Here is a 27,974-nt window from a genome sequence, read left to right as displayed (position 1 = left end):
CCAGGTGCTTCTAACATGATGTTTGTCAAACAATCTGATTTCAGGCTTCACTGGAGTAGTCCCTCAGCAGCTGCTTTAATCCAACGCAGCCCTTCTCCCCAGCAGGCTGCCTGCCTTCCCCTCAGCCCTCCGCACTTCCACCAGGACAGACCCCTTTGGGAGCAGAGCCCAGCCCTGGCCAGCAGCCCCCACGCCCACATCACAAGCTAAGCAGGACCTGTTGGAGCCGGAAGCTTCCAAAGGACACCCGGCTGCCAGAGGTTTGCCGCTGCAGGTAACAGCACTGCCTCTGGTGCAGATCATAGAGTGGCTTCGGTTGGAAGGGAACTCAAGGATCATCAAGCTCCAAACCCCCCTGCTGCAGGCAGGACTGCCAACCTCCATATCTAATACTAGACCACGCTGCCCAGGGCCCCATCCAACCTGGCCCTGAACACCTCCAGGGGACGGGGCATCCACAACGTCTCTGGGCAGCCTGTTCCAGCACCTCGCCACTCTCATAGTAAAGAACTTCCCCCCGATATCCAACCTAAATCTTCCCTCCTTCAACTTAAAACCATTTCCCCTTGTCCTGCCATTATCCACCGTTTCAAAAAGTTGACTCCCCTCCTGTCTGTAGGCTCCCTTTAGGTACTGGAAGGCTGTAATGAGGTCACCTCGCAGACCCAGGAGGGGTTGTCAGTGAAGGTGGCCGCTTCCCTGCGCAATGAAGAGGGAATAGTTCATCCGTCAGCTCATTCATTTGTGACAGCAGAGCTGGTGCCGTGCTGTGACACCGTTGCACAGTTACCCTTGTACTCATCATCACCTACTTCTTCTCCTTCCAAGGCAATGAGAAAATACCGCTGCGTGCACCTCAGCCAGGAATAGTGTCAGGTGTGAAAGGGAACCGTGACGCAGGGGGATTCCTGGCTGTCAGAACAGCCCTGGGGCCAACTAACCTGAAATGCCACTTCTCAGTACCAGCAGTGACCTCCTTTCCCACAGCTTTCCCTTCGTCCTGCCACATTTCATAGAATCACAGAATCATAGAATTCTAGATTCATAGAATGTTTTGGGTTGGAAGGGACCTCAAAGCCCACCCAGTCCCACCCTGTGCCATGGGCAGGGCTTCCACCCACCAGCTCAGGCTGCACAGGGCCCCATCCAACCTGGCCTTGAACCTCCGGAGATGGGGCACCCACAGCTCTCTGGGCAGCCTGTGCCAGCACCTCACCGCACTCTGAGTAAATAATTTTTCCCTAACATCTAACCTAAACCACCCTTCTTCCAGTTTAAAGCCATTCCCCCTTGTCCTATCACTCCTAGATCGTGTAAAAGTTAATCCCTCCCTGCTTACAAAGCTGCAATGAGGTCTCCCTGTGAGGGAGGTCTCCCAATGAGCCTTCTCTTCTTGAGGCTGAAGAGGCCCAGCTCCCTCAGGCTGTCCTCACAGGAGAGGTGTTCCAGCCCTCTGAGCATCTTCATGGCCTCCACTGGACCAACTCCACCATCTCTACGTCTTTCTTGTGCCGGGGGCTGAGACCCGGATGCCGTGCTCCACATGGAGGCTCAGGAGGGCAGAGAAGACAATCACAGTTTCCAATCCAAGTGTTATTGCTTGTCCAATTCTGCCTGTAAGCTCCTGGCAGGGATCTAATAGTTATGGGTTGCTTTTTACAAAAGAAAAAGTTAAAAGAAATCTTCTATCATGTCAGAAAAATGGATTATTACTTTCACTGAGCATCATTTCACTGAGTAAATGCTAAATGCCCAGAACCCAGAGTCACAACTGTGCTGTGAGTGCCAGTTAGAAAACAATATCAAGACGCTGCCAAATCACACAGCGGAGCCGTCTGCACACCACCGGGCATGGGAAGGCAAAGGCAAAGCCTTGTGCTGGGTTTGCACAGGTCAGGGGGGGATCGAGGCACGTGCAATGTGGGAAGCTTGAGCTCCTCGCAAGGACCGGGTCTGCATCCCCATCAACGAGAGCCACCGCCACGACTGACACTAATTGGCTCTGCGGCTGTCGCGCGGCTGAGGTGACAAGGACCGCCTGGGCGCAGACAAGAGGCCTCCCATCCCGGTCCCCTCAGGTCACAGCGAGGTGCCCGGTGGGAGCAGCGTGTGCACGGCCGTACCGCCGCCACGCTGGGGATGCTGGCTCCGTGAATAAAGAGCATCGCTATCGGGAGCTGTCGAGCCTGCGTCACTCACTGCAAGAAGCGGGGGGGGAGACAACCACCAGCTTAAACCAGATTTTACTGGTAGGAACACCACCACAATCCGGGCTCTCGGGGACTTTACAAGGGAACCTGAAACGTTGCCGTTCAACTCGGAGAAACAACATTTAGCACACGTGTGTGTTGGTGCATGCGTGCGTTTGCAGGAGCCTGCAGTACAAACACATACATTAAACAGAGTGAGGAAGAAAGAGATTGTTGTCTGAAGCTCAAAGCAGCAGCTACGTGCAAAAATCCGTGTGCAAGCAAGAATAAAGCACAGGGAAGAATTACTTTCTTCTTTCTGGGGGCAGGGAATGAAGCACACCCACCCTCAAGCAATGCCTGGGAAGAATTATGCAGCTTGTGAAAAATGCACTTTTCTGGTTCTGAGAAAAATTGGACATAATGCAAGTACCTCGAACGCAATTACTGGCACTTGTTTAGCAAGGCAGGGCACTGCGCTGCCACTGGGCTCGCTCCTCGCTGCTCCCAATTAGCATGCTGAGTGCTCCAGCCACACACATGGGCTCGCGGGTCAGGGATTGGCGCGGCGGAGCAGCAACCAGCTACCTGCTCGCCAATGGAATGCTCCGGCTTCCTTCATTTTACATCCTCCCATCCCTATCACGCTCTTTTCCTCCGCTCCTCCGGGGTCTCTGGAGGCAGCGATAAAAACCACAAACTCCCCCTCTCCCTCTCAGCTGGTCTCATTCACGGCTCATGGCAGACCCGCTTTCCTCCGGGGACTCACTAATGAAGACGGCCAACGTTAATCTCTTTCCCCCTCCCTGACGGGTCGATTTATAGTTCCACGGAGAGTCCTGGATTGCAGCCAGAGGGCTTGACACATTTTTCTTGTTCCAAGATGGAAGGGGGGGAGAGAACGGCTTGCGCGCACACACACACAGAAGACACACGCATCGATGATTTGGATGGAGCTGGAGATGCCGCTGGGATGCCTGTTTACCTGTTCTGAAACAGCGTCCAAGGGGAACACGAACCAGCTGCGCTCTTAGGTCTGTGTGTACACCCCCAAACTGTTCTGTGTTTCCATAGCACCTCTTGCAGCCCAGGGACCCCAAATCACAGGGATCCCTCCCTCAGTGCTGGGATGAAATAAAGCATCGGTTGTGTGCCAGCAGCATTACCCGGGGGTCATCAGGGGAGGAAGCGACCAAGAACTTCTCCAGGATAAGCAGCAGGGGGAGGGGAAGGGGAAATTTTAGATGGGCAGAAAGTAATGAACTGGAATGGGGCCAGGACACTGAGGGCATTGTCCCCTAGTCTCGTGAAAAGCTCAGAGGGACCTTTAACAACTGATGGATCTAGGTCTCGGCTTTACATCCCATCTGTAGGAGGTTCCAACAGAGCAATACTGGCACCGGCCCCGGGTCCCTGAGACACACACCCACCCGGCACCCCCTGCCCCTCTGCCACACCACCAGCCTCAGACCCTCACTTCCACAGCTGAAAAGGGAGCTGTAGAGAAGGACTGACTCGGCTCCTCTGCCTGCCGCACACCTGCCTCGCCGGCGATGACACAATGGCCCTGCTAACGGGGGCAGGCAGCGAGCTGCCACCACAGAGCCGCCTCCATTCCTGGAAGAGCTGTACATTACCTCCGTGCCCCCACCCCTTGGGAACCGAGCGGCGGATTTAAAAGGTGCACTGTCGAGCCATTTAGGGCCATTATTTCACACTAGAAGAAATGGCCTTTACAAAGCTCGATGGAAGCACGCTCTCATTCCGTCTTTAAGTAATCCTGAAGGTTTCAATTGCTGAGCTGTAAACCGCAATGCAAAAAAGCACAGACAAATAGATCAGATCAGATACGAGACTGCCCAGACACAAGAGTTCCACTTGCCAAGCTGACTGCAGAGCAAAAATAGAAATGAGCACTGCACATAATTACAGTATTTTACATTTCTACCGCACTTTCCATCCTGCAAGATCCCAAAGTGCACACACATGTGCATGCATGTGCATACAGAGAGGCAGGACACCGGGAAAATCCACTTCCTTGTGAAAGAGACCAAGAAATCACAGTGCAGTAATAACAGCTTGCACTGAACCAAAGCCATCATTAGCGCACGCGCGCACACACTCATAGAAAATCATTATAATGTGAAACGAGACCAAGCCACAGCAATCTGTATATCAGCATCTCCAGCCCTTCTGCTGCTGCTCAGAGTTTTCCCCAAAACAGAAGACTGGAAACTGAGGTTTTATCAACTCTTGCCCTCTGCTCCCCGCAAAGCCCGAGCTGCCAGCACCCCTTCGCCCCTGCAGGGCAGGGGCAGCTCCGCAGCCACCACTCTCCAGTCCTTCTCTCTACCAGCGCTGAGTGCTTTGCAGCCTGGACACATCGCCCAGCCCCCCTGTACAGACAGCGGAGCACCCGAATTGGAACAGCAAAGTCATGGCTGGTGCCCTGACCAGCATGCTGCTCTTCCCCTGACAAAGAACTGAAAGAAGTCAGGTACAAAGGCCTGCTCTCCACTTCTATGCCACCCAAGATGCTCTCAGTGTGGATGAAAAGAAAAAAGCCAGGAAAAAGAAAGAGTGCTGGTAGGCAAACAGGAGCAGAGATGTGACACTGGCAGAAACCTCCAACTTCAGCAGAAGCAGGGGAGAAAAGAGAGGCTCCAGCTCGAGCTTCATCCTGGGGTGCTGGGTCACTCCCTTCTCTCTCCCACATGTCTGTGGCAAGACAGTTTTGTCCTCCGCACACTGAATATTTCATAGCCATTTTAAAGTCCAACCTGAACACACAGGCATTTTGATGCTGACTGGCAGCCAAGCATGTAAAGAACAGGGGAAGGAAGTCAAAGGGGAGACTGAGAAGAAGGCTGCTCTGAAGGCAACACAAAAAAGAACCCATGGGGCAGGAAGAGGGAAGGAAAAGTCTGAGGTTATAAAACCTCTCTAGCTGGCTAGAGATAGCCAGAATTACTTGTACTGTGTGTGTATATGGGTGTAAAACAGAAATTTCACCAGCAGTGTAACATAATGAAGTACTGTACACAACTACCTGATCAGAAAAGAGCTTGTTTACCAGTGGCTGTGGCTCAGCAAATGACCAGCACAGAGACGGTGCCTGTCTCAGCAGAGGTTTTGGGGAAGAAAGAGATTTTGTCAAGGATGCTGTGGCAACACCCTCCTCTGTACTTAGGGAAACAGCTACAGGATTGTGAATGTCCAGAGAGGACTCCAGGTTTTAATAAGGTCACATCTGAAAGAGCCCCACATAATAAGCTGCATGGAAGTCAATTTATCGATCACAGCACACAGGGCTAAGTCAGGCCTGCCGGGATTCAAAGTTGTGGTTGCAGGGCGTGTAGGTAATTCATACCTGATGCTCGAGGCCATCCCCTCTGGCTACAAATGGGAGACCAAGGTGATTACTTAAATTTCATTTAGTTTTATAGTTCAGTGCATTATTCAGGAACGCAAGGAAGAGCCTGCTTAAAATCTGATATGATCTTTGACAGCATCACACTAACAGCAAAGATCTTTCCCCAGCTGTGCGTGCCCCTTTTCCCATGTAATAAAACAGAGCACAGCAGTCAGGAGACTCTTTCCCCTCCCAGTGGTAGCATGTTCACCTTATTGCCCTGGGTGCAATACCAGCAAGATAATCCGGGGTCTTCCGAGACCCTCACCAATGACTCCCTTCTGTGAAACCACAACAGAGCATTCAGCCCTGCTCTAGCAAACAACTAGGAAGCAAGAAAAATGCACTGCACAGCCCAGCAACTGTAAAGCTCCGAAAAAATGGGGTTATGCCAATGTATCTTAGCAGAGGGGATGTTACAGTGACAGGAGATTGCTGGAGATGACCTTAAAATAGTATTTAAAATTAAAAATAGGTAAAGGGTACATGTGACTTGGTTTGTTTGTTTGTTTTGGTTTGGGGAACATCTGGCTATTTCCTTTACCTCCCCCGCCTTCCCCATCTGAGGATCCAAGTTTTTTCTAGGCTGAAAAACGATGACAATCAGAGGACCAAGAAAATGACATCCTCCTAAATAGTGAGAAACTGAAAGATGCTAAAAGGAAATGGGATTTTATTTAGCCCATGTCAAATTCTGGTCGGTCTTCACTTGCTTTTACTAGCGTCTATACCAAGACTTCTATTCCTTCAGTTTTTTCAATCTGAAGATAGCCAGTAGACTCAAAACCCTCTTACCTACAATTAAAGTATTAAAACTCACAGAAACATTCGTTATACCTCAGCAGCAGTTCTCTAACTAAGCCAAAAGAAAAAAAAAAACACTATAACACTGAGCACACATTACCCTCTATTGTAGACTTAGATTTATCAGGCTTGATGACAGTACCATTTTTTAAATCCATCATGGCAGGGTTGGAAGGGGGGAGATAAATTGGTACAAGCCCAGCGTAAAACAAACTCTCTTTGGGTCATCTTTAAAACTAATCTGGACACAATACTAGAAAGCATGCTTAAGGAGACAAACAAAAACCTCCCCATTGTTTTAAAATCATACTATCGGTCCAAGAGGCCTAAGTAAAACTAATACGATGTGGCCGTATGAGCTGCCTGTTATTGTTGGCTACTCGAGGAAAGCAGGGCTTCAGCAATCCAGATTTACAGGACGGGGAGCCCGGTGGGTCTCTGGTTTGGTTCTGTGCCAATTCACAATCACTCATGCTCTTGGATAAGTCATGATGCCGTCAGCAGCTTCAGCTCAGCTGGAAAACCGCGTTATGAAAGCAGCGGACACAGCAAAAGCGAGGGCCCGCCTGCAAGGGGCGCACAGGAAGGCCGCGCTGCAGTACTTTAAGCAGGTGGGGAAGACGGCACTGAAAGCCCGTGTGGACAGACTGACACAAACACATCCCTGATGCGACTACTTCACCACTAAAGCGGTTTTCACCAAAGCAGCTGAAGGTTTATTTAAATCTAAAAAAGGGTACGCTCAGATGAGCAAAACAATCCGGTCAGCGCGGCTAACAAGATGCTGTCCCCCCAAAGTTCGATGCTGCCGACTCACCATATGTGTTTCCAGTCCTCTGTAATGCAAAGGAACTGTCAGTATCCTCAGAGAAATCCCCCACAAACTGTTTTTGTGCTGCTTACAATCAGAGGGGACAGTCTGGCTCGGAGTCAGCAATCTGGAACGTTGGCACGGGCCAGCTACAAAGGATGTCCCTAGAGCTGCCAGTCTAGCACCATCCCCTGGCACCAAAATCAAACAGAAAGTCAAACTTTCAATTTAAAAACTAAATAAAGGCAGAAACGCGGCTCTGACCCTGCTGGGATGCTGCCTCAGGAACAAGCAGAGACGTTGCCACCAGGAAGGGGCAATGCATCGACAGTAGGATGACAGTGGGATGGTTTCCACCACGCCCCACAGGCCCTTGAAGGAAATGAGAACCCAGGCAAGATTTGGGGAGGAGCTGGGGAGAAGGTACCCGGGATCAACCTTCTCCCTGCCTCTCCCCCAGCAGATCTCATCTGTGCCATCAGGATTTCAGTGACATTTCCCCTCAGCCCCCCACCACCACCTCCCCGGGCTGCGCGCAGCCGAGGGTGCAGAGAACACCGCACGCTCCGTTTCCTTTGCGGGCTGGACAAATAAGTCTTCAGCTAGCCGCATGCAAGCCATTAAAAATATATTAACATACCCAGCAGGGGCTGTCACTTTTTCTTTTCTTCCCCCCTCCCCTTTTCTTAAACGCAGAGAAGGAAGAAATCTTGCCACAATAACAAGAGGTTTTCATCAAGTCTCATTACCTCGAGCACAGCCGCGCACCACAGCCCCCACAGAGAACAGCCCTCGGCTCCCGCTGTCATTAAAGGAGCGAAGATCTTAAACAAAAATTAAACCCGGGGCAGCACGGAGCTGGGAGCGCACGGACGGGTGAGGCAGGGAGGGATGGGATGGGATGAACGCATCCTGCAGAGCTGGGCAGGGACACACGGGGTTTCATGCTGGCACCTGGGGTCATCCTGCATTTCCCAGCGAGGCTGCAGCATCCCCTCATGCTAATAAGGCTCAGGGATAAATGAGGTGATTCCACACTCGGGAGGCTGCCCAACAGGGATGGCCTTGCACACCCTGACACACATCTGCTCCAGGGGGTCTCAGGCCCCCACATGGCTAACTGGAAAGAGGTGACCCGAGCCAAATGGGACATAAAAATGAAGTCTGGTGACAGTGTGGCTGCATTTTACAAGCCTCTAGGTGAGACTTAAGTACTCTTCCCCCTTGGGAACGGGGAAAGCGAAAACGCTCTCCCTTGAGAAGGGAGAAGTAGAGTGAGGAAAGTCCGAGCTGTGCAGAAGTGAGGGTAAGGCACTGACGGAAGGTGGACAAAGATTTCTGAGGAGTAAGGAGGGTGAAAACCAAAGCAGCTGAGGAGTGGGGACTGTCTACAGACACCACAGAAGTAACTGCTGGCAGAGCGGTGAGGAGCAGAAGGCAGCCATGAACACGATATGGCTCACAAACAGGACATGACAAGGTGACCCAGAGACTGGATGGTGACACCCAGGGTCCAGCCTAGTGGCAGAGAAGGGCACCAGGGAAACATAAAGGAAGCTACTCCGGATCTCTGGCGCTCATAACTGTTGCAGCTGTGAATGCTTTAGCAGGTCATCATCTGCACAGTTCATGCACCCTCCAGCTCTGGAGTAATTACATCCATTCTGTAAAAAGACATACACACCACATAATGAGGTCTACTGATATCACAAAGACAGATAGGAGAGTAAGCAAAATGTCTGACCGTATTAGGAACAGACCAGAAAATAGCTCTGATTTCACAGTGATGTGATATAAATCAGATATATTCACCTCTGTTTTACCCATTCTATCTTGGCAAGGGCAGACGAGGGACTGAGGGAGTTCAGGAAGTGGCAACAAAGAAAGAGAAAAGGCTTGGAAGGCAGCAAGTGGACTCTACACATGGGAAACAACATCTGTGTGCTAACAGCAATGTAATTAGGTCAGGGGATAGCCGTGTTGTAACAGATTCCTTGGACTTGGCTCCATCCAAGGTAGACACGCACATGAATGCTGCATCAGCTTCTACTTGCTGGCTTGCCAGCAGCCTGGATTCTAGACAGCCTGCTCCAAGTGACTAGCATGCCTCGCGTCGCAACCCAGGCCCTTGATGTGGGCTCCCAGCCCCGTGCCTGCCTCCAGGAGCAGCACTCGCAACTGCTGGGCTGGAGCCAAGGCACTGCTGCCTGCTGCTGGAGCAACACGCACAGGAGGAGACAACGGGAAGGCTGCAGGCAGTGTGCATGGGAACAGCACTCATAGCGATGCAGGCTAAGGTCATCTCAGGGACCAACGGGTTGACACCCATGATTAAAGCACAATCAAGAAACGTTTTCCTGACAGTAAAGTCTATTAGAGCATGGAACAGGCTCCTGGGAGAAGCAGGACAAGCCTCATTCCACCGCCTCCATGAGGAGGGACAGCGTGGCAGGGGCAGCAACCCAGGCACTGCTCAGGGGTAGCACCCACCGACATTCCCCCCTCACCACAAACCATGTTGTTTAACCTGGGTCACTGCATTTGCTCACAGGGACGGTGAACCCACATCAGGTCACTGAGGTACAACCAGTGGGACAGCAGCGGTGGGACAGGACAGGCACGTGAAGTGGGAAGAGAGGAAACAGGCCGTGCTATAACCCTCAATGCATACAAAAAAAGGCAGTGGAGGATGGGACTCAGGTGGAGGGGGTTAACTAACCCATGACTTGGCACGGTCGCACTCATGAAACTGGGCATGGCCTGGTATATATGGAAGTGATTTTAATCTACAGCAGAGAGCGTGTCTGTTAATAGTATAGCTGCTAATAAGTTTCTGACACACTGGGCTGGCATTAGTGCTTTCAATCTGAAAGACTGTCTTGGTGTTGACTTAATGTTTAATGACCTCCTTCTAATCTTTCATTTTTTATATTTTTAAAAACAGGGAGAAAGATCAGCTTGGTTGTGAACTGTACAGTTCTACAGGAACGTGTATTTTGCCCCATTTGAGGTTAGCAGACACTCATCTTTGTTGTTGCTTTTTGTTGGGGGAGGCGGGAAGGAGGCATTAAGAACCTCCCCAAGTTCAAAAAGAACGTCTCCACTTGTAACACACTTCCCCCCCGCTCCCAACACACTGGTTGCAGAAGCTGCCCACGGCTGACACTACTCGTGGAGCTCCATATGGTTCTGCTTCCATTGATTTTTCCTCAGCCTGACACACTTTGGCAGAGCTCAGGTTTTCCTAGTCCTTAGGGAACAGGAGAGATTCCAGCAATTCCAGCTTCTCCTTTCTTTGTTTTGACAAAGCTCCCACCGTGCCGTCCATGGCAAACGTATTGTTACGGTGAAGCATAAAGGTGAATTTGTTTGAACATCACCGGCGCTGTGGATTTGCTCGTGTCGTGCTCAGAATTGTTAACAATTATTTACATTGCATTAGTGTTCAAGAACCTCCATAATATCAGGGTCCCTTGTACTCAGCACAAGGTACACGTACAGCAACAAACAGCCGAGCCTGACTAACATGCTATAGCAAAGTTATTTAATTTAAGGTAGAAAGGCTTCAAAATGGAGCGTCATTTTAAAGCGCCCGTAAGTTGACAACAGTGCGTACAATTATCACAAACCACTCAGAAAAAGGTTCAGTACACCCAGGGAGTACCATGTACTCGCCATAACTCAGCGAATGCTTTTCGCAGCTCCCTTCTACGCTCAGTCATGAAGGATATAGATCACTACAGCCTCCAGCTATCGAGCTCTAGCTCACGGAGTAGCAGCTCACACTTTTAGCTCTGGAGATCCCCAGTTCAATCTGCTGCATGTCAGCCAAGAGGGCAGCCATCATATAATTACAGCCACAACCTTGCATGTGAAAAAGCAGGGAGAGCGAACAGAGATCTTATTATAGAATTCCGGTTGCAACCTGCTGAACAGCTCCCTATTTAAAGTAACTTCTTGTAAAGAGGAGGGGAAAAAAAAGAAGAAAAAAAAGAAGAGCATTCCATTCAGCTCCCCAATCCTCTGTTTTGCAGAAGAAATCAAGAGCTGCTTTGCAGGAAGTTCTTCATTACAAATGCACGTGTGTACTCAATGAAGCACACACGTTTAGAATCAGGAGTAAGGCTCTAGCCCCTTATCAGCTGGAAAAAGAAAAACAATTCTCATTGCTGCAAACAAGCAATCTGAAGTCCAAGACTCAGTTGCTTTCAGAGCTGTAAGCATTCAACAGCAGCCAAGCCAACTGAATCTGGAATTTATGTATTATAATTTAGGTTCAAGAAATCTTAACTTAGGTACATCTTTTTTTTTTTCTTTCCTTCAAACTGCACATACGAGCTCTCAGGAAGATTTAACAATACATAGAATCTGGGAGGATTTGTGCCTTGAGCTGCAAAGGTACACATCATGGCAAAAAAAAAATCAAATCTCGAAAAGATATTTTAACGAATGCAACACAAAACAATTAGACCAAGTTTCTTCTTATCCATTAATCTTTCTGCAGATCCTTCTGCACACATGCAGCAATTTTTGAGCCAACCCTTTTTCCAAGCCAAGATGTTCAAAAACAGAATTTGAAACAATGTAATCCAGTTTTAAAGAAGCATTCATTTCCCCCAAAACAATTATTCTAGAAATCTGTCTTTCAACAGCCAAACTGTCAGGCTTCAGATACAGCTCAAATTCTTTGCAGAACGTTCTCCTCTATTAGAAAGTCCTGCCCATCCATCCGTTCATCCCTCCATCAGTCCATCCGTGCGTCTCCAACAGAACCCAAGTCCCCCGTTCTCTGCACTGAACCATCCTGGACCACCAGCCGTAGATGAGAGCTAATGCTCCCGCTTCTTGCCAACACCTTTACTTGCTTTCTACATACCACTCCAGGTGGGCTGCTATGACTCAAGCTGCTTGGTACCTGCAAGCATACTTGCTGAAACACACCAACTAGTTCGTGCACAACGCGCCTTCAAAACTCCCCAAAACACAGCACAGCGCTTCCAACAGAACACGAAGGAGAAGCTCCCTGCGGACTGTTGAGCTTTTGCAGAAAGCAAAAGCTTGCAATGCCAAGGTCCAGAATTCACCACAAGCACAGGCACACCAACACTTCGCACATAAACCAGCTGAGTCCTCCAGTGACATCCCTGTATCAGCCTTATTTCTGAAGACTTGTTTTCATTGTGTTCTGAGCCTCCTGTTCCTTACCTCAAGCAAGACCCACCTTGGCAGTGCACAAACCTTCTGACCATCTATCTCCCTCCTTCTGAAAACAGTCTGAAGAGACGAATCAAGGGCACAAAGCTCAATTCTGAAGAAAGCCACCCGCAGCACAGAATTAAAACATGGCTGGGCCCATTGCCCAAGAGGGACCCACAAAGGGCTTGCCCTTCCCTCACCTACTGCAGGCAGGCAGAGCTCACCACCGTCTGAACCACCCTTGCTGCAGAGTCCAATGTAAGCAGTACAGCTGTGCAGAGAGATCGCTGAAACAAGACACCACCAGGCTATTTTCTGGTATTATTTCTGTAAATTTAGCACTGCTAAAAGGTTCCAGATAGACGCTCTCTGGAGACTGAAAGCCTTTGCCTACCCGGAGAAGATATGCAGAGAGAATCGCAGCAAAGCGTAGATGTGCTTTTCTCATCTCTCCCAGCCTGCCGAGGCTGAAATGACTGACAACGGTCCAAAATGAGGGACACACATAAATTATTAATATTGCACTAGTAGTCGTGCTGTTGCTGTGACAGTCTAAAGACTTGAGAGAGGCAGGCCCTGCAGGGGAATATTACTTCACTTCAAAATCATTCATTCAGGAAGCTCGCATACCGAGGAGAAAAGAATCACTCTGCAGCGAGCTCCATCGAAACCCTCAGTTTTAAGACCCTTCCTTTCCAAGGCAAAAGCAATTTCAACAAGAACGGGAAAGCAACGTGAAACATCAGCAACTCTGGATTTCAAGTGAGCGCCACGGGAGCAGCATTTTTTCCAGCTGTGAACCCTCGTGTGCGTCTCCTCCCCGACCTGGGAAGCCCATCCTGCCCCTGAGAGCTGGAGCGGTGGTTTGTCTCTGCAGCCACTTTGCTGAGGCAGCTGAGCCCGCGCCAGACGGGATAATGGGCACTAGCACATGGCTGGCAGCCAAAAAGCCACTTCGGGCAGCAACCTGTGCTGGAAGAGCACGAGGCTCCAGCTTCGCGTTCTCCCAGACCTTTTATCTCCTTCCAGGTTTTGTGCTATACCTGATGCCGCAGCAGCCAGAAACCTGTAAGGCAGTATATATAAAATGAGGCGGCTTCCTACTGATCATTTTTCCTTCTCTCCCCCGTTGCAAGTTTGGTCCATTTCACATCGATTTCCAGAACTGAGACAAATGAACGGAATTTTGACATTTCTGAAAACAAGTTCTATGATTTTTGTCCTTCTTAGCAATCAAGAATAGATTCACTTTTCATTTAAAACAGAAAAATTCCCTCCCCAAATACTTGAAATAGTTACTGAAACGTTCTCTTTGCCAAAACCCCACAAAGACTCAAGCTTATTAATAACATTTTGAATATAACAGGCACAACATAGCTCCACACCAAAAAAGAGAAGAAAGCAGGCAATTCTTCAAACAATAAAGTAATCCATTTTGAAAGCTAGTATTTTCTAGTACAAATTCTTGCATTAACAAAAAACAGGAAGGTTTTCAGTAATTCTACGCACTGACAGGGGGAAAGAAAAAGCAGACCCTACCCCCAGCTGGATGGCATTCCTCTCTTTGGGTGCAATGTGGTAGCATTTGACTGACGCATCTGATCCATTCCCAAACTCCAGGCGATGTTTTAATCATCAATGGGCAGAATCCTATTAATTTTCAGGGGAAAAAAAAATAGAAAAACAGAGTAGAATATGGAGACAGGACACAGAATACCTGGCACTTGTCAAGCAGATCCAGCTGATTTAGCTGGGCCCGTAATTATCAGAAATTAAAGAACGAGCTGGTGGCACAAAGGGCCATCTACCAGTGGAAGCCCCTTCCTCCCCTCTGCCCTCCCTCTGCCACCTTAGCCCAACCCATCTCTCAGCACGGCTTGAAACATCGGTCCCATTGCAGAGGAAAGGGAAGAGGCAAAGGACGGGGAAGAGACAGAACAGGGTGAATGGGGGCAGCGCAGCGAGCCCACTGGCACGCCCCAAGGGTGTGCACAGCCCTGTGCTGAGCAGGAAAGAGGAGATCCAGCCTGCAGGAGGAGGCAGCAGCTGGAAAAGCTGGAGCTCTCTCAGGCCCATCGAGCCCTTGAAGGTCAGGATGCAGAGCTTGCATGGAGCAGGGACGGCAAGAAAACGACGCACTCAGCCTGCCAGGGGCCATGTGGCTGCAGTCCACAAGCCCACCAGGATCCCCGCAGCGCGCGGCTCCACACCCAGCCCAACTGTGCCTGTAACCAATCCCGTGGGCCGGTCAGCAGGGCTTGAACCCTGGGATTCAGCAGGCACCAGCCTCCACCTCACACACTAAATAATTAAACTCTGTGGGAGCAGCAGCAGCCTCGTAAAACTCTCACACAGCCCGAGCCAGCCATTAATGGGGGTCAAAGATGAATGCTCTTTTTTTTTTTTTTTTTTTTTAAGTGTGCTTTGATGCATGGGGAGAGCGGTGAGAGGAGATGTTCATTACCCTCTGTGGTACCCAGAGCATTTTTCCTGACTATCAACACCTCCTCCTCCCACCCGCGCTGTGTGCTGCTGGCAGCCACCCATCCACACAGCCAGAGGCCATCAGAAAGTGCATGTGGTCACCTGCAGGCAGCAAGGGGCCAGCAGAAATAGCAAGGGCACTCTGGCCTCAGCACCCCTTCCTGCCGGCCCTTGGGCCAGGGCAGCCACAAGCAGCACTCAGAGCACTCAGCAGGGCACACATTGCGGGGCTGAGCTGTCATAGAATCAGAAAATCACTGAATATCTTGACTTGGAAGGGACCCACGAGGATCATCAAGTCCAAGACGGCAGTCAGCGATGACCAGGGCAATGAGAAAGTGTGACAGAAACCTCAACAGAATGACAGGTGCCTTCCATTAGAAGGAAGGACTCCATCGTATGGTTGGATCCATCACCCCATGCGCTGGGTCATGGTATGCCGTGTGAGCACGCTGCTATTATCTGTTTGCAATCACATTTCAGTTGGTCTTTCTGCTTAATGAATGAAAGCAGAGCTAATCAGATTCACTCCTTCTCTCTGTTTAATGCCTTCAGTTCCCAAGCACACTATGCGCTGCTTCAACTGATGCTCAGCTAACACTAGCCAGGAGCAGGCAGCGCAAAAGAAGATGGAACTACCTATTAATCTTAGCCCTTCTTTCCACTTATTGTGTCTGAAATTCCTTCTGCAGTCAAAGCTTTGCAAACAAGAGTCAGGAAACTCCCATTTCCCCCTCCCCGCTCCCTTCTCCAAGCTGCTCCTGCAGCAGTATCTGGGCAATTAATTACCGCACAGACCTATTGGGCTTTCCTCTCACCCTCAGGGAGAGCTTTTTTAGGTATTTCCTGGCTGGGAACCTCCACAGAAGGATGTCTTCTGCTGGCACCATAATACCCGCTCCTCACTAATCTATCGGAAGTGACCCCCACGCGCTCTCCTCCCCCTGCTCCCCCAGTGCTGTGTGATTACTGCAGCCCGGCATATGAACTCTAACATGCTCTCGGCACTTCCAGCCTGAGGACACAGCGGCTCCAAACAAGGCCCTGCTCCTTCCCTGCATTCCTCTGCAAGACAGATGGGACACTGCTGGAGCCAGCTGCAATGCCATCACCTGCCGGTACAGGAGCGACCGCCACAGCTGTGCAGAGGGGCCCAGGCCCCAGTAAAACCCAAGACCGTGAGCCAGGTTGAGCAGCACAGGAGATGAAGCCAGCAGCAGCCTCCTCACCTGCATGTGGCCCCCACCTGACACGCATGGCATCAGGCAGAGCAGCAGCCGCTCCTGGGAAGACCTGGACCACATGGCTCCTTTTCCAACACCTGCCCCAGGTCTGCACACAAGCATGGGGGATGGAGGAAAACCATACCTCTCTATGAGACTACTTACAGCATTTTCTATACTGCCCCTCTCCTGTAAACGTGGGGTGTTTCTTTTGTTTTTAATAGTGCAGCTGGCTTATATGCGTGTCAGATTTATAAAAACATATCCTTGAAAACTAAGCCACTTTGTGTTCAGCATATCCAGTGGCACCATTATTTAATATCAATACACCAGTTCTTTCCTTTACACACTCCATCGCTGGAACACAAATCCACTGTAACAGCCACCCGGTGTATAATCTTACCCTGTAAAGCAACGCAGCCCCACAATAACCCCTCTCTTCCCATAATAACTTCAAATACCAACAAGAAGCATTTAGGCTTAAATGCTTAAAAAAAAAAAAAAAGGAGAAAACTGCAGCAGGATACACACCTCTAACAACTCTCAAATTGGAGCAAATTCCCCCACCTCTCCCTACTTCTGTTTGAAAACAGCTGCACAAACATCTCTAATTTGTACCGCACACCAATTGCCACCTGCCCTTCCCACCAGGTACAGCCACTCGGTCGGTCCACGCATACAAGGGCTCCCCGCACCCTGCTGCTTTTGGCAAACAACCCCCTGGTGACATCATCTTCACCCCCGTGCTTTATAAAACTCAGTAGGCAGCACAGGATCTGCTCCAGTAGTTGTAAAGCAATCACCGAGGGCCAAGAGACGTCTCCATCTCATCTCCTAAATGCTCACTCTGACCCGCGCCGTGCCCCTCATAAGTGCACACGTGGGTGTGCATCTCATCAGGCTGCACGTGCCTCCTCCCCGCCATCAGCGAGGGATGGCACAGAGACACCGGTCTACAAAAGCAGAGCAAGGCTGAAACGCTGTTCATGCCATTCTGTGGAAGCAAGGTCCCTTGGTCGTTTGCCAAGGAGTTTGGTCTGCTGCCCTACCTCTGCATCTCCACTGCACACTGTGCTGCTGCTGCTCCCACCAAAGGCGGACCCAGACATCACCCTGCTCTTGTCCTTCACTCCAAACCTCAAGGGCTCCCTGGTCCCACCAACCCCAAACTCAGCCCCATGTGCCACCATCCCCATACGCGGTGATGCCCACAGCTGTCCTTGCCTGAGGCAGAGTTACGGCTACTGCTCTTTAAGCCATTTAACATCCTTAGGCTCCACCTATTAACAAATACCCTAACAGCAACAGGCTGTCTTTCTGAAGAGGTGGGGAAACTCAACCTCTTCCCTTTCCCTTTTGAAAGCACGGCTTGAAAATGGGATCAGCATCTGGAAGCACACATGAGCTGATCCTGGGGAAAGAATGAGAGGAGCGAGGGGAAGGGAGGGAGCTGAGAAGGAAGGCTGAGGGCGAGGTTTCACATTACAGCTGAAGGAGACTAATAGCTCACTGCTGCCAAAAAAGGGGGGCCCCGTGTTCACCTTTCCTTCATTCCCCACCTTTCACTTCTGGCAACACAAACCTTGCCCCCCCTGTGCAGCAGCGCTGGCACTACCCTGAACCTGGAGAGCAGGTTCAGTTCTCTATCCCAGGAGAGAACTATTCATGTTTTTTGTTGTACTTATTTTTTTTTTTAAATACACATATATTTTTGACCAAGTACGTTTTCCAAAAGATGCACACACTGAACTCATGCACATCAGAGTGGCACAAGGGCACAGCTCGACCTCCCCTTCTGGACAGGGCCAGCAGCCAGACTGCAACAAAACCCACCCTCAGCTATGTGACAGTGTGGTGCCAGCACAAAAGATGGGGCCGAGCCGAAAAGCCTGCAATAGATGGTTTTGCTAATAAGCATAAAACATAAAGTTTTACCTATAATTTGGTTCTATTCACCTAAACTAAGCAGTGAAGGCAGCCATGAAGGTAAAGACTGACACTCAAACTGTGCAGACCCAAACCAGACAAAAATATACGCGGTGCTGCAGGATTTCCAATAATAATTGTTCCTCTTTTTAAATTGGACTCTTATTATCCAACAAGATGGCTGCCTTCATCACTATGCTCAGAAATGTCTGTTTCCATTACAAATTTAACAATTAGTTTCAGGGTGCTTGTGGTAAAACGTTTTCTTTCCCCATCAGCTCTACATCAGATGAACAAATAATGCAGTTCTCTTCGATTTAAAAAAAAAAAAAAATCAAGCCCATATTACTTCACTGTCTTTCTTCCCTTCCACCTCCTCAGCTCAATTACTAAAAGCAATTTACAGACAATAAATGCAACTTCACAGCTGCTTGTATGAAACATTCTCTTTATTTTATAGATGAGGATACAGTCTATAAAGAAATTAATACCACTGAGGTCTGCTTCAAAGCTGGATAAGGAAGAGGAACAGACAAACTCTTAAAGAATACAGATTGTGCCTGCACACCAGTAAAACCAGTAATAAAGGGTTAAGGATGTCACCAGTGGGATGTAAATTCCGTGAATTTATCTGCTTAAATACAGCAACAAACAAAAGCCTGCTCTGGGGTGCTGCTTTTTTGTTTTGTTCTGTTTTTATTAGCTTCGTGCATGATCACCAGGAATGAAGAATCTGCAGCTGAAAACCACACACATCATTTTGTCAATGGAGATCTGCCAGCCAGGAGAGCGTCCAAGGCTTTATCGCAGCCTCCCGGGCTTTGGCAGGGCCAAGAGGAGCGAGAACCTGAGCCCGACATTAAAATAACCGCCTGCGAAAAAGCACGGGGAGTAGCACCACTAAAGAGAAGGAAAATAAAATATGCAGGCGCTCTTCTGATGCTAACTGCTCCTCCAGGTTTAATAAAAACACACAGCCAACTTTTCTTCCTCCGCGCGTTCCTGCAGCTCAGAAGCACTGCACAGCCCAGTGCGCCTGGCTCTCCCAGAGCCACGCACCATGGCAGAACGACCCTCTAAGAACCAGGATGGTGGTGCTGGGGACAAAGCAGTGTTAATTTTGGCACTGCTGAATCACATAGCCTGCGTTTACCACCAAACCTAGCATCTCCGGGTCAGCAAAACCGCATGCTCCTGGACTTCTCTGTCCACCAAAGTCCTCTGCTGGCACCTTCCCTGCTTTGGCCAACAGCTCTGTTTCCTTATCGCTGACCAACACAGACTGGTTTTCGTACAACCACAACCCTTGGAAAACTAAGTCAGGATTAAACTCATTTCTAGCCTGCATACAAATATCAGGCACACTTAACCCAACAGGGCACTGGGGCTTCTCTACTGTGACCAGTTTAAAACACCAGCCTGTATCACACATGCACCGAAGAACAGATATGCGTCACGAAAGATCAGAAAACAACAACAGAAACAAAGCCAACATGAAGGATTTGGACTTGCACGCTCTCTCACACAGGGAGAGCTGGTAAACACCACACCATTTCCAGCAGGGCTGCCATTTTCTGCCTCTTCACTGCAGCAAGTCCAGATGTCTGTGCCCCTTTCATACAGCCCTGCCACCGCAGCCCAGCACTACCCCACAAAATGGCTCCTGAGATGCAGGCACTGCAGGAGGCCCAACACACAGAGCCCATGGCCCATGTGCCCCTTCCATGCAAGGCCTGGGGTGCCCACGTTCCCACAGTGTGGCCTGCGACCTCCCAGCAGCTGCAGGGCAGCAGGAGGGGACCAGCAGCCTTTTGGGTGCTTGGAACTGGCACCCAGTGCTGTCACCAAGGCCCTGGAGTCCAAGCCTCCCCATCCAGGCCCCCGAGTCCAAGCTCCCCCTTCCAGGACCCACATACAGGCCTCCCCACCCAGGCCTTCAGGTCCAGGTTCCCATGTCCAGGCCTCCCAGCCCCTCAACCTCCAGCCAGGCCACGGCATCTTTCCCTCTCCCAAACTCTTCCCAAAGGAAGAAACTGCAGAAGGCACGAGCAGCTCAGGCTGAGAATATCCTTTCTGAGCCTGGTGCAGGCTGAGCCACTGATATTTTTCTAATACAAGGAACATATAAGATGCCTAGAATTTGATAGCTGCTTTTTAATTAAATTGAAATAAGTAAATCACAACCCGTTGCCATGGAGAACGAACAGACACAGCCTCTTGACTCCAGGGCAGGATCAAGCAGGAGAGGCAGACAAGGCTGTGAAATTAAAAACACCTATTTTAAAGCAAATGGTCTTGATAATTAGCAAAAAATGTGGCATAGGGAAATAATATAACCATATGGCAGGAAGTGGTTCTCAAGGTGAACTACAAAGCTTCTTTAAATAAATTAATAAACTGCAGGAACTGCCGGGTCACTCACAGAACCATATCCAAAAGATTACATGTCATTTAAAAAATACATAGAAAAAATAGTAATTAGCTCTTCTTTTCATTCTCCTGCCTATAGTCTACATCTGTGTCTGTTCTTATTTTTAGAGACTTGTTTCAAGTGATTTATGTTTGCACCTATTTGCAGCTACCAGCGAGCCGTCAAACTCACACATTTTCAAAAGCCTTGCAGATCACCCTGGAGCGAGAACCAAGTTTATGGGATATAAAACCTTTTATCTCTTGCTCGGTGTCATTACACAATCCTGGCCAAGTCATCCGACACTAATAATCACTCTGAAGCCACGCATCCCCACTGTGACTGCCCCAAAGTGACGCGGGCAGACCAGGCACATTGCGCATTAGACCCCGTGCTGCCCCTCTATAGCAGCAGAGCTTAGAGGGACAGGGCGGGTGGCTGGGCTGGTGCCAGGAGCTTTACATGCTCCCTTTCCCTGTAGTTTGCGCAGCCCACAGGGCAGCCAGCATGCTCCCTGCCTTCCTGCTCCCATGCTCACAGGTTTCCAGCTGCACAGAGAGGGGTTGGGTGGTCTGCACTGCTCCTTAGCACCTCTGCAGACAAGGTATTTGTTATATGGCCACTGCCCCTACCCTTCCAAAGCACTGCTGCTCTGTTCAGACCTGGAAGGGGCACAGACAGAGACTCCCTTACTACCTTTGTGAGCCCAGACAGTGCAAACCTGAGCAAGACTTCCTGACAGTTTCATACAGCCAAAGTGCACCAAATCCATAAGAGCCTAAAAATACTTGAAATAAATTCTACCTGATGACTCGGATTCAAGAATGTGCCATGTAGTTTTTTCCCAAGGGAATGGACAGACACACTAATCTTCACTTCAAACCTCCTGTCTGCTCCAGGGGAGAAACCAACCTTTCCTCCTCATTTTTCGAGGACACTAGTTGTCAGCCCGTCATTAGTCTTCCACGGCCACTAACGACCCACAGCAAGCACGCTGCCAGATCCCAGTTCCAGGCCCTCACAGCACAGCTGGTTACATTAAGAACAGTCATATTTTCAGCACTAATCAGCAGAAACCAAGCTGGCTATTGACAAATCCTCTTCTGTTCCCCACCATGGCTGGGAAGGGAAAGAATTCGGGATAGGTGCTGCAGATAAAGAAGGGCTGGAGGAGAAAGGAGCAATTAAAATGAGTACTGCCTGCTCTCTGCTTCGTCTCAAGTTCGGAACACTTGCTGCTTTAGCTGCTCGGTAAGATTCACAGCTTTCATCACAAACAAACTCAAGGCCCATCTGCATGAAGATGTGCACAAACTACCTGCCAATGGGGCCCACCCTGACGTGCACCATCGCAAGTCCCAAAGCAGCTCTGGGCAGACCCCGGGGCATACACAGCACCTCCTGCCCTGCCTCGTTCCTCCTCACCCCTGAGCTTCGCTTATTTTGAATCCAGGTTTACAGCAGCGCGGCCAGCCCACTGCCTTCCCCTGGAAGAAGCTGCGGTTCCTTCCCCGGTCCCACAAGCCAAGATAAGCGCTCAAGGGGAGCCACCAGCCCACAGGCACTCCCAGCTGGACACAGCCAGGCCTGGAGGCCTTCAATCCCCACTGGGCGGCCGCTTGCCAAGCGCAGAAGATGCTGGTGGTGCCCGGGAGTGCATTAATTCAGCAACACGGTGGCAAGGGTCACAGGCCAATAAGAAAATTGAAAACGGAAAACAACAAAACATGCAGAGAGCTGCTCCCTTTGCAGCACTGTCCCACGCCATGCACACAAAGAGGGCTGTGGGCCCACTGGGATCCTCCTGCCCTGACCTCCATCCTCCAACCGCACCATGCGGACGGTAAATTCGGGACGCAAAGCTGCCGACGGCCGGCTATGGCCATGCCACCATCCCGGCGTCCAGCCCTCAAACTTCAGAGTCACCCCCATGTCACATGCTGCCAGCAGCTCTGAGCCACAGTCCTGCCGGCAGCGATCTGAACGGGGGCGGAACTTCGGACCTGGACGGCGCTTTGCCAAACATCGGCATCACCCCAAGGCTCGGCCCCAAAGGTCACGGCGGGCAGGGATGGGAAGCGATGCACGCAGCTCGCTCAGAGCAGAAGGCGCGGGGCTGCACGAGGCAGCCAGCCGAGGGACCCACGCGGTGGGTGACCGCGGACACCCACGCTGCGCCCACCCCACCAGCTCCCAGCGTCCCGCCGCAGCCCTACACGGAGGTTGGGGCCGCCCCGCGCAAACCCACACGAAGCGGTAGAGCACAGAAAGTCACCTCCAGCGGGTGCAGGGGAGGGGTACCCCGGCCCGCCGCCCACCGGCCGCTCACCTGGCGGGGCCGCCGCTCACAGTGCCATCGCGGCGCGGGGCTCCCGGTTCTTTGTTGCGCGGCGGGGAGCGGGCAAGATCCGGTCACGTCATGTGACCCGCCGGGGGGGTCGGCTCTTGTGGTGGTTCTTTTTTTTTTTTTTTTTTTTTTTTTTTTTTCCTTCCTCCCCCCTCTCCCTTCCGCCCCCCGCCCAGGCCAGGCCCCGCAGCCGGGCGCGGGTGTCAGGCCCGACTGCTGCTGGCGGAGCGGCGGTGGAGGAGGAGGAGCCGCGGGCGGGAGCGCTCCTCGGCGGGGCGCGGGGGCGGGATCCGGCGGCGCCCAGAGCTGCCCACGGCACGGCCCGCCCCGGGGCTGCCGACGGCGGGGCCGGGCCCGCAGGGAGCAGTGGGTTCGGGTGCTGTCCCTCCGCAGGGTTTTCAAGTCAGCGGGAGTACGGAGGTGATCGTCCCTCAGTACTGGTGAGGCCGCACCTCCAGTGCTGTGTTTAGCTTTGGGCCCCTTAATACAAGAAAGACGTGGAGGCCCTGGAGCGTGTCCAGAGAAGGGCAGTGGAGCTGTGAGGGGTCTGGAGCACAAGTCTGATGGGGAGCGTCTGAGGGAACCGGGGTTGTGCAGTCTGGAGAAGAGGAGCTCAGGGCAGACCTCATTGCTCTCTACAATGACATGAAAGGAGGTTGTGGTGAGGTGGAGGTCAGGCTCTGCTCCCAGGTAACAGCGATAGGATGAGAGGGAATGGCCTCAAGTTGTGCCTGGAGAAGTTCAGGTTGGACATTAGGAACAATTTCTTCTCAGGAAGAGCAGTGCTGCACTGGCACAGGCTGCCCAGGGATGTGGTGCAGTCACCGTCCCTGGAGGTGTTCCAGAACCGTGTGGATGTGGCACTGAGGACATGGTCAGTGGGCATGGTGGGGATGGGCTGGCGGTTGGACTAGGTGATCCTAATGATCTTTTCCAGCCTTAATGATTCTGTGATTCTATGATTCTGAGAAGCAGCCTCCCCACTGCTCCCAAGATAGCTCCTACACCAGCAGCAGCTTTAGTAGCACCACAGCTGGCACAAAAACATGGCACTCATGAACCAGCAACCTACAGGGCCTGAAACTGCCTCTACAAACCCAGTGTGTGCCCAGCAGCTTCCCAAAGCACACTGAGGAGCTTGGCTGGCCCCACCTGAGGGGAAGGCTGCTGCCCTGCAAGGCCACCGTGCAGCATGTCCACTGCAGTAAGGACACAATGGCAACAAGAGCAATTTTAGACAATCACTTTTCAAGGGATCATGTTCATTTGGTGTTTGTCCAGTGCAGCCAGCATTACAAAGGGCTGGCAAAGTCTCTGACCACATCAGCTTTCTGGCAATTTATTTTTCTGCTCTTTAGTTTTGAGTCTCTAACATAGCATTCCCCTTCCCTTGATCACATGCCCTCCATAGCAATAATATCCCATGCTAAAATCCACACATAAATTAATCTTTTAAATGACTATCTCAATTTGAAAGATTTTTTTTTCCTGCTGCCTCTCCTCCTAACCTTCCACCTCTCCCTTTCCCAGCTCATTACAGGAAGCAAATCTGCAGATGAAAACACATGAAATAGAACCAGATCCCGCCAGAGCATCAAACATGAAATATGCCAGCGCCGCTCCACAGACAGCATAATCAATGCCCTTCTTCCCACAGCAAAACCACCGAACTTCTTTGTTCCTGTGCAGAGTTGTCCCAAATCTACAGTTCATCACTTCATCCAGCAGATGAGATACCCCCACAGAAGCCATGTGAGTAAAACCAACTAATTGCCATCTGAGAATGGGCGCGTACAGACAGACAATAAAGGAGAGGAACACGTACTCATCATTAGCAGAATGTGTCGGAAAATAACAACCCAGGCCCCTCAGTCCTTATACCAAAGGAGAGCAGCAGAAGACTCCCAGAAGGTAAATCTCAACCCTCTCTTTGCTCGTGGTCCAGCAGAGAGCTGTCAGCTTGTCACTCACTCCTGTTTACACACCTTTGCACTCCATAGGTGTTCCTTTTTTTTTTCTCTCAAGTGGTCAAATTGATTAATATAATTAGATTAAACTAAGAACAATTGCATCTAGCCTGTAGTTAGCCTGAATTTTGCTGCTTTCTGTCAGATCTGATAAAGAGACCCTGAGCCCAATAGCTTGTTTACTTTCTCCAGCCATATCAGCTGATCTAATAAAAGATATTACCTTTCTCCTCAAACCTTGCTTCCCTGGGATCTTCAGACCATCACAGCTACAACAACAACACTGTCTTGCCTGCTCTGATTCTTCCAGATTCTCTTATCTATGAAACAGAATATGATAAAATGTATTTTGTTCTGTATCGATTCTTACGCTGTTTTCATAATCATAATATTCAAGTACCATCTAGGACTACATTAACTGATCCAGCTAACATCTGTCACATGTGGGAGCTTGGTTTTCTTTGTCTTGTTCTCTCCCCAGGAAGAAAATGATGCACAGAGCAGTGTTTTGGCTTTGTTGTTGGTTTTTTTTCCCCCCTTCTATTCTTGTTGCTCTGTATTCATACCAGGGAAGATGAGGATGATGGCAATTTCTGTGCTAGACTTTATTTCCCAGGGAAGTTAATTTCAGAGTGTTGAGGCACCCATAGAAAGATGTCTCCTGCACAAAGGAATGTTTAAAATACGTTATACCCAACCAAAGAAAAGCTAATCTGTATTCTTGACATCTGGGACAGAAACATCCTGAAAAAAAAAGAACAGCATTTCCCTTCCTTCAGAAAAGGACTTTCAGCCTGTGGTCCTAAGGCTCTGGCAGATTGAGGCAGATTATTAACATACATGCCAGTGCTCCACACAGCTATAAATAGGAATATCTGGAAACCAAGAGGAGAACTGTACCTTCTGATTGCATTGAAACAGACCGTCATAGGACAGCTTGGAGGGAAACAGCGGAAATAAACTATTTCATGCTAAAACACAGAGAGCATTTCCTCCTGTGTAAGGACTCACGCTGCTGTTCCTCAAAGAGGAACCCTGAGCAATCCCACGTGTCTGAGAGGCAGAGGTACAACATGCGAGCTACTGAAAGGCAGGAGCTGAGGTGAAGAGAGGAATCATTTGTGCTCAAGTACTGAATGCAGAAATACCAGAAGACCTCAGGGAGACAGTAGACAGCAGATTTAATATGTTTTTGCAATGTTATATGGCAGCAAAAATCATGCAGTTAATTTAATTTGGGGTTGTAAAGGCAGAGACCTCTTCTCAGAGATATAGGCAATAGTCCCATTTTTTAATATAGCGGTGAGACCACGGTTTGAAGACATGTTTAGATCTGGACAGCTCAGTACTAGCTAGATGTCAACGACTTGGAGGGAAATAAAAAAAAAAAGAACATAAAATGATAAAAAAGCTGGAAGGGATTACAGTGTGTGTAGGTTGGCCAAATAACAACTGTGAAGAGCATCATGGGAATTGTGTATGAGAACTTCAGGGGTGCAGAAGCACCAGGGAGAGAGAAAGACTGCTTAGGGTTGTCTGAGGGAGTGTAAATGATATCAATGTAAATGAAATTAAGCAAAGGAAGTATTAATCTGCAAATCTGCATGACAGCGCCCCAGAGGAGCTCCCATCACCCGATTCATAGGAGACGATCAAGAAGCAGTGACTGCGGGAAGGAGTTAGGTGGGGACAATGTGAGCATCTAACTGCTCACTAGCTGCAACATTTGCAGAGCAGGAGGTCTCAGTTCTGTCCGTGGGAGAAACTTTCTCTATAGCATTGTTGGAGATACTTGAAGACCAAAATAACCATGCTTAGTTCCATCAAGTAGCCATGGAGGGAGTGCTGTACTCAAAGGGATCTAAGGAGTGATTGTATCCTCAGAATGTTTCCCTTTCACCACTGTGATTTTTTGGAGATGTCACTGGCTCATCATCTGGTAAGGACAACGGTGACAGCACTCCTGTGTTTAGTGTTGTCATCATGATTTTTTCTTGGCTCACACAGACCTGTCAGTAGCTGTCCTGGACAGCACCTACCTCTTCCAAGAAACATGTAGCATCCATAGATGGCAGCTAATTGAGATGAAAAAAAAAAAACAAAAAAAAAAAACCAGAGCCTTTTTTATTTCTTAATTAGAGTAAGGAGATCAAAGTAACTCCCTTTTCTAACACAGTAGGAAAGCCAGCCTGAATTTGCACCCATGCCACCTTTCTATCACGTTGTGCCACCACAAAATAGGAGACCTGCAGCATAGTGTGTCCAAGAAGGGGCTGATGCACCATGGTGCTGTTCATCCTGAATGTGCTACACATACAATGCTTAAAAAAAAAAAAATAAAAGCCCTGACAATTTTATAAATGTTCTACAATGAGTTTGAACATCTTTCCTTTCCTTTCTGGGTCTGTATTTTTTTAACAACACCCTTAGGGAGGCATATGCAGTGATAATTATCAGTCCAAGCATACACAAAGCACACAAAGGTATCATCTCCTGTAATTGTTGACCTTAAACAGCTTTTCTATACGTAGAAATGTAATGATCTCTGTGAAGGAAACCTCTCTACTTATTTATTAAAATGAGTACCATGGCCTAACACACACAAGCAAACACAAGTGCACTAATATCTGGGTTTGAGGTTGTCCTGTAATTAACTGCTGAAGCACACAACACTGAAATGAGTCCATCACTCCCCCATATCTTGGGGACCTCTGGCTGCTTCACTCACACTGCCTAATGGCTGTCTCAGGATACCTGCTGCAAACCTCTCTCATTTCATGCACTTACCTTGTGAGGTTGGCATTTGGTTTTTTGTTTTTAATCAAGAGGAAAGTGTTTTCTTCTTTCTTTTAAATGTAGCTTTTCTCTGGAGGTAGGACAGGCAGTGTCAGCTCTGAAAATTCAAGATTAATCAAGCAATTAAGAATTGATATCTAGTGACTTATCATGACTAGAAATGAGAGATGCTGCATTCATTTTAGCTCTACATGAACCCAAAATAGCTAACCTGATTTTTATGGACAGCGAGATTATTTTAAATCTACTGGGGAGGAGAAGAAGAGCTACAGCTCCCTTATTAAACTGATTTCTCCAAAACCCACACCTGCGTTTCGCACACTGCCTAGCAGAGCAGGGCTGCACAGCGCTGTTCCAAAGAGCCGCTGTGCTCCAGGCTCAGACCCTGCCTTGACCTCAGTGAGTCTGA

General features: G+C 49.6%; 1 protein-coding gene across 2 annotated transcripts in view; it reads right to left on the bottom strand.

Moving 5' to 3' along the window:
• The window catches only part of TCF20 (transcription factor 20), a 116,537-nt gene extending 93,518 nt beyond the window's left edge, over positions 1 to 23,019 (bottom strand). The window contains exons 1-2 of one of the 2 annotated variants that reach the window (XM_021381735.1): positions 22,785 to 23,018; positions 13,952 to 14,062 (exon numbers count right to left, since the gene is read on the bottom strand). The gene's annotated coding sequence lies outside the window, so the exon portion shown is untranslated. Of the gene's footprint in view, positions 1 to 13,951; positions 14,063 to 22,784 lie in introns of both variants that reach the window. The other variant, XM_021381807.1, reaches the window with a different exon arrangement.

This window comes from Numida meleagris, chromosome 1 (genome assembly GCF_002078875.1).
Source record: "Numida meleagris isolate 19003 breed g44 Domestic line chromosome 1, NumMel1.0, whole genome shotgun sequence".
Lineage (NCBI taxonomy): Eukaryota > Metazoa > Chordata > Aves > Galliformes > Numididae > Numida > Numida meleagris.
Note: the sequence above shows the minus strand (reverse complement) of the source record. Positions and strands in the feature narration are given on the sequence as shown.